Source organism: Dipodomys spectabilis, unplaced genomic scaffold (genome assembly GCF_019054845.1).
Source record: "Dipodomys spectabilis isolate Male_0828 unplaced genomic scaffold, ASM1905484v1 ptg000301l, whole genome shotgun sequence".
Classification (NCBI taxonomy): Eukaryota; Metazoa; Chordata; class Mammalia; order Rodentia; family Heteromyidae; genus Dipodomys; species Dipodomys spectabilis.
Genome location: NW_024870978.1, coordinates 13,251,412 through 13,261,177, shown reverse-complemented (window position 1 = coordinate 13,261,177; position 9,766 = coordinate 13,251,412). Strand labels below are relative to the sequence as shown.

At 33.1% G+C, this 9,766-nt stretch overlaps 1 pseudogene; it reads left to right on the top strand.

Moving 5' to 3' along the window:
- The first annotated feature begins 6,190 nt into the window (after positions 1-6,190).
- Positions 6,191-6,290, top strand: LOC122127479 (annotated as a pseudogene).
- The last annotated feature ends 3,476 nt before the right edge of the window (positions 6,291-9,766 follow it).

Here is a 9,766-nt window from a genome sequence, read left to right as displayed (position 1 = left end):
AATTAATTATTACAGATGCTTCATAGTTTTATGCTTTACCGGAATGTGGCTATTTTTCTGTTTACTTCTCAATCTGTAGCAACCCATTGGAATCTATTGAATCTATTGAATATGAATCTATTGCAGAATTACATAATATGCAAACAGGTATTCTTTTGAAGCTCTCAGGTAGGAATGTTCAGAATTTGAAAATGAGTAGTTATTAGTCATAGGAATTTTGAAGAACACATATATTCTGTCCTCTTAACAACTTATTTACTTTTAAAAGTTATGGGTTTCCATTGAATGAAACTGTTTACTGTTTTAGTATGAGAAAGTTTAAATTTATTCTTTTTTCAAAATATTGGCAAGTATATTGTGAAAATATTGTCTAGTTGGATAACATTCAAGTTGATGGCCCTCTGATTAAAAAGGGGTAATTAATTCAAATTGAATGCCAAATAGTATTGATTTTTAAAAGTTACTAAAAAATAATAATATTTACTATGCCAATACAGTGAAATTTTATTTCATGTAGCTTATTTATTTAATTTAATTTTCTTGTCAAAGCTATGTACAGTGGAGTTATAGTAATTGTAAGGTAGTGAATACATAATGTTTCAAACTTGTTATCCCCTTTCTTATTTTTATCACAGTTTTCCTTCACCACAATACCCCTCGCAAGTTGTAATGTACATTTTCATCATATTGTCTTGTGAGCATTGCTATTGCATTGGTTTGCCCTTTGTCCTGTTTCTCACCATTTTGTTCTTCCTATTCCCTTCCCTAATTAAGGTAAATGTATACCAATACACAGGGTATCAAAATCAAATACAGCAGGGAATAAACCATAGGGGAAAATGTCAAAAGAAAATAGAAATCACATAGTACATTAAAAACAACAACCGCAAATAAAAATCTCTGTTTCCATATCTTGGATTTCATTTTGCTTAGCATCAGCATATATGGTCATATATATAACATAACAAAGGCCCTGGAAAATAATAGTTGCATGGACACGATAACATGAAAACAACATGTTAACTGTTTAATATGGTAAAGATGGAATTAGGATTGGTGAATTCGCGATTCTGTTAAAGGAATTCAAAAGAGTTTTAAAGTTATGACAGGTAAATTTTAATTGTTCAATCTTTTTAAAAACTTAGCCTATTTAAAAAAAATTTAAATTGCCTGGGAGAATAGGCTTTCATGCAAAGAAATCCATGGAGACTTAGCTGAGAGGGAGCAATGTGGGTGAAGATGGCTCTTTTTCACACTAAAAAAAACAAACCTCACAAACCTTGCTATAAATCCTGTAGGTTACCTTGAGAATTGTCCTTACCCAAAAAATATACTCTTACTGTGTGAAACAAAGTTGTAGTGGAATTTAAATTCAAAGTTCTTTAAAAAAAAGATATCAAAATTGTGATTTGACCTTTACTTACTAAACAGTAATTCTCTGAAAAAGATAATTGGGGTCAAACTATTTAGGGCGAAAGTGCCCTCCACAATGAAAGAAGATATTGGATTTACACTTTTCTGCTTATAATACTTTCCACAATGTCTTTGCACGTAAAGCACTGAAACACAGAAAAAATCTGATTGGATACTTCAAACGAATGATTTCACATTTCTAAGTGGCTCAAAAATATAATATCATTATTAACAAGAGACTTTGAAGACTTCTCTTATTACGTAAGCCAAAAAGTTTTGGGATCAGAAAAGAAGAGCAAATGGAAAACGTAAGAAAACAGTGTTCTTAGAAGCCCTAGCTAAGCATATTAGCTTCAGCAGTGGAGGGAGGCCAAAACTTTTTAAAATAGATTGTCCTAATATTTTTGCTACATAAAGTGGTTTTACAGAGCCTATGTGGCTCACTTCAATGCACACTAGATCGAATGAAGACATAAAAATAAGTTCCACATCCAAATAAAATAGTTTTAAAAGAGAAACCATGAAGACTTAGCAGTGGGGGAGGCCTTATAGTCCTTCCACTTCACTAGACTTTAACCCAAGAAGCTGTGATTAATTGGAAATCAGGTAAGAGCTAAGAGGAGGACATAGAAATAGGACATAGAAGTATTGTCCTTTGTAACAGACACTGTCATCCAAGGTATCGGTGATTTAACTCTATTCTTCTCCATACATCTTGTTAAGCAAATGCAAGACCAAGAGAAAAATAATCTATTGAAGTAAATTTGCAAAGAATAACTTCACTGTTCCTGATATGGTATCTAATGAGAGTCTTAAGTGAGAAGATAAAAGTGGAGTATTCTTCAGTTTCCTCTAAGCATCTTGTTAGCAAACTATATCTTTGAGGTTAGAAGTAATTGAAACAAAAAGTGGTGGAGTACTTATTTTTGTGGGCACTTTAGACATAAGAAGACTTTCAAGATAAAAGAAAAAAAAGTATAGCTAAATATTTGTGATCACAGCTTCTTAGACTGGTTCTTTGGAGACAACGTTTTACATGAGAGTTTGTCCTCATTATCATAGATGTTGGGTTTTCGTGGCAACCAAATGCAAGAGGGAAGTTTAATGGATTCGCTTGGACAGTAAACAGCGTAATAGAAAAAATGGCAAATAATCTTTAGTGAATTACTTTGACCGATTACTTTGCCAGAACAAAGAAGGAAAGATATAATTCAAAATCACTTGACTGAAAAGTATGAAAAAGAGTAGTAAAGAGAGAAGAGAGAAAACATAGAGGACTGTTTTCTCTCCAACGGAGTAATGAGTTTTGATCTTGTTTCTTCCATTCTATATTCACCAGCTATCAAATGTATCTCAGGACTGGAATATCCAGTTCAGACAAAGAGATCTCCCATTAGAAAATATTTGCTGCAGATGTAAGTGATTTATAACCTTAGACAATCTATTTAAATCTGTTCAAAATTCTCCCCTACCCCAAACTGCCCTCTTTGAACAGTTGGTCTGTTTTTCCCATACTGCCCTTGATTAACTATTTAAAATTTTGAGAGGTCATATTCATACTCTCTAGAGGTTGCTGTTTGGTTGTGATTTTTGTGTGTTTGGTTTTTGTTGTGTTTTTAACTAAATTTCAAAAGGTTGTGCAATTGTGTTACAATTAAATATGTCCATGTAATTGTCCAATGCTCCTGGATCAGAGTCACTCCTTCTATCATTCTCAACCAATCCCTTTTCCAAGATTTATTTCAGATTTACCACTTCCTTTATCACATGTGTACATTGAGTATTCTAGTTGTACTTGCCACTTTTTCATTTTTCATTCATTCTATGTTTTTACTAATATTCTTCTCTGGTCTCAACTTTTTGATAGTCATTCTGTTAAACTGTCTGTTCATACTTTGACAGGTTTATATGCATTCTATGGCATTTCTATCCTGCATATACTTGAACTGATATCAGCTTATATTTCCATAATTAATTCATCTGCAATAACAATTTGCAAGACTGAAGTCGTGAAGCACCTATACATGATTTGATTCTCATCCATTTGGAAGATTAATATTTAGTCAACAAGAAAGTTTAAAAATGGCTTAGAATGTTTTCCTAACTACCAGTTTTTATAAATGGCTTTGTACAATGGTTTGTGATTATTTTATTTTACATGGGATAATATTCTCTACTATGTATAACTTTTGGGAAAAGAAGAAAACTAAAATTTATTACTGTGGAGGAATATGATAGAAATAGAAGACAGATTTTATGTTTGTCACATCTCTGATGAGTATCCATATTCAAGACTTAAACTCATATTTCTTAAGGAAAACATCAAACAACATGATAAGGCAACTATTCGTGATCTTTTAAAATGTACCTTATTATTTGATGAACTTTACTTTATTAGCTAAAGTTTAGGCTTGAAATATGGAAGGCTGATCTATATAACACATTTCTGGAAGGCATCTACTGAACAACACAAATGGTGGGGGCTACTATTTCTATAATTTAAGGAATAGTTGAACCTGTTTGGTGTTAGTGCTGGATAATAAATCAACTCTATTTTAACTTGCTCCTTCCACTTGAAAAACTTGTAATGTTACTAAGTATCATCTAATCGTCAAATGTTATTTTGGCGAATGTGCCTTTAAAAAGTTTATTTGAGGCGCTGGGAAGGTGGCTCTGTGGTAAAGCACTTGCTTGCATGCATGAGGTCCTGTGTTCAATTCCCCAGCATCACATGACCAAAAAGAAAAAAATCTGGAAGTGTGCTGTGGCTCAAGTGATAGAGTGCTAGTCTTAAGCTGAAGAGCTGAGGGACAGCGCCAAGGCTCAGAGATCAGGCCCCACGCCCGGACCCCCTAAAAAAATTATTTGAATAGGAATATATTTTCAGGAGATTAAATATAGGTTACCATTGGTTTGAGAATGACAACCTTTTTATACTACATAACCAAGTTTTACTGAAGTACCAGTGTTTTGAAGCACTAAGGATCTTCTCAATTAATGTTTTTCTGAATTATATTTGACTTCTAAGTCAAGTTTTCCTAGGCTTGGTAGAAAAATTATGGATCTATCCTTCCAGGAACTATTTTTTGGCCTACTTATACTGGACTGAAATCTTTCATTAATCATTAGGAGAGGGGTATTAAAAATATTCTTGTGATATTTGTGATCTTGTTCACTAATATGGGCTGGTCATCTGTAAATTGAAAGTGTGAATTACAGAAGTTTCTCTCAGATTTTGTGATCTCATCTTTCATTTTAAGTTGCCTTGCATTTCACAATTGCTTACTGCTAAATCCTATGTAATTGGGGCCCTGCATTATTATAGGAAATGAGAAGTTGAGATGAGTCTTCAATTACTTTCTGTTGGCATGTGGCATGGGCCTAGGTATGAGGACTTGCCCTTGTTATCTGATGATACAGATAACTGGGACCTGGGATCCTAGGACGCGTGGGTCCTGTAGAAGAATAATACCTTTTGGACATCATATCAGCAAAATTTGGTTATGATCAGAAATATGGAGAAAACCATTCTGGGTCCAGCGAGTTAAAACAATATACAGAGCAGCAGAGTAAAATGCCTTACATATTAAAGGAAAACAACATTTTTTTTTGCCATGTGAATTCAGGAGTCTAAGAACACTTAGAAGGTATCACAAGTTTATATCGAAGACATTGCATTGATACTTCTTATATTCTAATATATATTCTAAACTTAATTATTTATATTCCAATCTATTTATTGTAATAAATATCAATTTATTTGTCAAATTATCGATTAATTCTAGTAAGTTTCATTGTGTGAAACATAAAATTAGCACATATAAATATAAAATATATAACTATATGTAATATAAGGAATGTTTTTCATTGTTCTGTTGTGGTTAGGGTATCAAAGGCAACTCTGTTTTACAGTATTATTCCATTATCTCTACCTCAGAGTTTGGTAGAGTTAGACCTAAAGCTTTACCATTTGTAGATTTACAGCCTAGAGGCAAGAGGAAACACTGAGATTAAAACATTACCAATTTAAGGCCTAATATCAAGGAAAAAATATGGACTTCTCCTGGAGCTATGGAAATATTTGGTGACAGAAATTCAGTAGTGTAAGTTCCTGCCTGGTTGGATGGTAGACAGGTCAGGACATTAGGTAATCATGCATAAGAACAATTTTTTCACCTTTTTGGCTTTAGCTACTTTTGAAATGGTAGGTATAATAAACAATTATATTTTGATAAAATACTTTCTAGTCAGAACTGTTTATTTCTCCATGATCCCTTGTAACTAAGATTAGTTTTTTTCCAGTAAGATAATCTTTGCTGTCAGGGTAAGATATTCTGGTTGGTCTGTTACTACATGGAAGAAGGGTAAAGGGCCAGTAGACATTTGTGCCAGTAAGACCTCATTTGGGAAATTTTAAGCTGCAAAATTTTAGAAGTAGCTCTTCAGCAAGGCTTACTTTGAATCCATTAGCTCCACAAAGCTAACTCAGTTGATAAATAAGTACTTGAAAAGCCATATCTTTGAATCTAGCTATAAAGGCTTCAAAGTATGATGAAATTTAAAATGAAAAAGACTTAAAATAGTCATTGGCAAAATAATTGCAAGTGTGAGCAATCTACCGAACAATATATTTTTTCCACTATACACAGAATTTCAGAGAAATAAGATCAATAGCATTGTTAGTAACAATAAGGTTTCCTTGTTACAAATAGGCAACCAAGGATATATGCCTGTATAAAGATTGCATCATTAAATACTTAAATTCACAGGATACTACATGCTTCGGCAGCACGTATACATAAATTACAACAATATAGAGATTAACATGCCACTTGGACAGGGATGATCTGAAAATATGCGAAGTATTCCATATTTTTCATTCTTCAGATGCAAGAAATGAAAAACAGTTATTAAAAAGTTGATTACAAAAATACAAGTGTAACATCACATGCGATTCATATAATTAAAAGTTAGTTTGGCATCAGTGTATTACATCTTCACCTTAGAAAGGTCTTTACATAGCATAACTTTACAAAACTTTGAAATTAGATAACATTTTAATTTTATCCCAAAGAAATAAAATACTATAAGGACCTAGGAGAAAAAAGAATCTTAAACTGTTTTTATATGGAATGCAATCTGTAAGGACACATTTATTAATGAATATATATAATATAGAACAATGTAGTATTCAAAGTATTATATCTAGGAAAGAATGAAATAGATTATGGACATCTTACAAACAAAATACAGAATATGTTAAAATATACTTTCTTCAGACAAGCACCAGAAATATCTTTAGTTTCTGTACTACTCATTTCAACAGATACGTTAAAATTATTTCTGATTTAAAAAATCACAAGCTCTACAGAAATCATTATAGATGTACACAAACAACTCTTGAATATATTTTGAAATCAAAGTCAGGCAATTCATTTGGAAGAATACCATGGAATCCATGAATTTTTAAAGTAAGATATTGCTGTTGCTTTGTATTGTGAAAATATTTTGTACAGAGACAAAGGATGGACTGGCATTTTTGAAATTTAAGTAACTTAACCAAATCATTAAGACGTAGGAGAACAATTTGTACAGCCTTTCACAACTTCAAAGAGGTAGTCATACATACTTATCTTTTGGCAGTATCAAATGCAGTTTCTTCCAAGCTGTTCTTTAGACCTGGTTTAATATAATGGTTCAACAGAAGGAGATCAAACGTATCTTTGCTGTTTCTATTCCCAGCAGCAAGATGCAAGGGGGTCAAGAGGCCTTTAGTTTAGACACTGGTATCTGCATAATGATGAAGTAATAAAGAAGCCACACCGGAAGTATTCCACGTATAAGCACTGTGCAGGTGTGTCCAGCCATTCACAGTTATTGCATGAATATCTGCCTCGAGCCACCAACTCATGGACAATGTCTCAGTATCAACTGTAGGCTTCCCGATGAAGAGCGGTATACTCATCTTCATCCCTAGTATTCACACGAGTGGCCTTTTTGGAAAGATTTCTCCACACTGTAGCAAGCCGATTAATTAGGCAGCCCAAAGAAGAAATTTGCTTGGATCCTTCTCCACTTTTTTTTTTTTTTTTTTGCAAATGATACCATTCCTCACTTTTTCATCTTGTTCCTTGTCTTCATCAGAATTGCCTAACCAGAGACTTTGAGTACCAGTTGGAATGAGGTGTCCATGTATTTCCCCAATAGTTCACATTGGTTGAACTAGTCAGAAAAAACTGGTGAATTTTCTGCATCTTTTTTTTCACCATGATTTGTTTTCTCTTTTTCCATTTTTACTATTCTAAATATTCTAACTGGAGAGTAGAGAATTGATAGAAAGCAGAGGAAAGATTTTCCTCCGTATTAAAAGGTACAGACTGAAAATGAGGACCAGTGGTGTCTTCATGTGCAGCTTATTCTAGGAATGAGAAAATAGGAAATAATACCTTCTATGTAAATGATTTGAGAAATGGCAGAGCAGAAAGTGAAATGATGCAACCAAAAATATAAAAGTAAAATAAATTAGGATAATTATGGAGCAATCATATTATCGATGAGAACCTTGAAAGAGAGAGAGGAAGAGAGAGACTTGTGTAATGCACTAACTAGCCACAAAATCCATGCCTCTGATCAATTTATAGAGCAAAAAATTTTATTTTTAAAAGAGATGGAAATAGAATTTACAATGTGTCTCTTTATGATGTGCAAAGTTATGTATTGATATACATTGCATTGATCACTTTTCTGTTACAGTGAGGAAAATACCTGCAAAGAACATTTCTGAGGAGGAAACTATTATATTGACTCATGGTTTAAGAGAACACAGTTTAAGAAAAAGTGTCTCCATTGTTTTTAATTATATTTTTATTATCTTAAATAATTGTACAAGGGAATTTCCATTCCACAAATCAGTTTTTATGTACAATGGATCTTTACATAACTTCCCCACACCCTTCCAAATCTCACCCCAGTTTAATTTTTTCTACTTTCATACTATCTGTATTGAATATTATGCCTTCACTCTCTTACTCCATAACTCTTTTTAATCCTTCCCTTTGAATTTTCCTCTTAACTTAAGTGATAGTTTCCTGGTATTCATTTTGTTGGATTAAAAATTCAATTTTATAAGAAAATACACCTTTTAAATTCTCCTCTGCTAATAGCATGCTTTGGTTAATATTGCTGTGAAAACTTGTATAAAGTTCTATCTTCCAAATATGAGACAGAGCATGGGTCCTTTGTATGTGTGTCTCTGACTTAGTTTACTTAACATATTTTTAGATCTATCCATTTCTTTGCAAATAATGTAACAATCTTCATAATGGATGGGTGCAATACAATTGTGTATATGTGCCACACTTTCTCTAACCATCCTTCTGCCAAAGGGCATCTGGGCTGTTTCCATAAGTTTTCTACGGTGAATAGTGCAGCAGTGAACATGGTCGTGAAAGTGATTTTACTGTAACCTTTTGGAAGAATTCATCACTATCTTTCTGGGAACAATCTTCTAGTCAGTTTTCCAGAATAAGCACATCCCTCTCTTCATCTCCATTAGAACGTATTGCAAATCCTCAAAAACACACTACCCCCTACAGGTCACAATAAGCTAAAACCACACGGTGCCCATATTTTTTCAATACTTTTTTTCATAATTGTACATATTATTTAGTGAGAAACTTCTATGTACTTTTCTAATGTGGGAATGAGGGACATGACAATAGTGTAAAGGTAAGAAATATGCAATTTAATTAGCTATTATCATATTTAAAATCATTTTCAGCTCTAACTCATAGCCTCACTTACTATTATTTTAATCTTTATTTGATTACTTCATCTATCCTCTAACTTATAACAGGTGAGTTAAATACAAAGGCAGAAACTGTGGTTTGATTTTGACACTCATGTGTGAGGATGCACAATATGGGTAAATAGATTAATTGGATTTAATAGCTATTATCCATTTTGTTCAAATACAGATGATTTTGCCAAACTGATTCTCACAATTCATATTACATTCAACAACAAGAAACGTGTGACAATTCCCTTTGTTTTGCTCCTTATTAAGTTTTGTTTCCATTTTATTTTATTTTTATTTATTTATTTTTCATCTGTCGTGGGGCTTGAACTTGGATCTGGGTGCTTTCCTCAGCTCTTCAGCTCAAGGCGAGCACTCTACCACTTGGGCCACGATGCCACTTCCGGTTTTTGAGTGGTTTATTGGAGATAAGAATCTCTCAGACTTCCTTTTCTGTCTGCTTTGACTTGCAATCTTCTGATCTCAGCCTCCTGAGTAGCTAGGATTACAGGCATGAGCCAACGGCACCCAGCTACCATTTTATTTTGTAATGTAGGA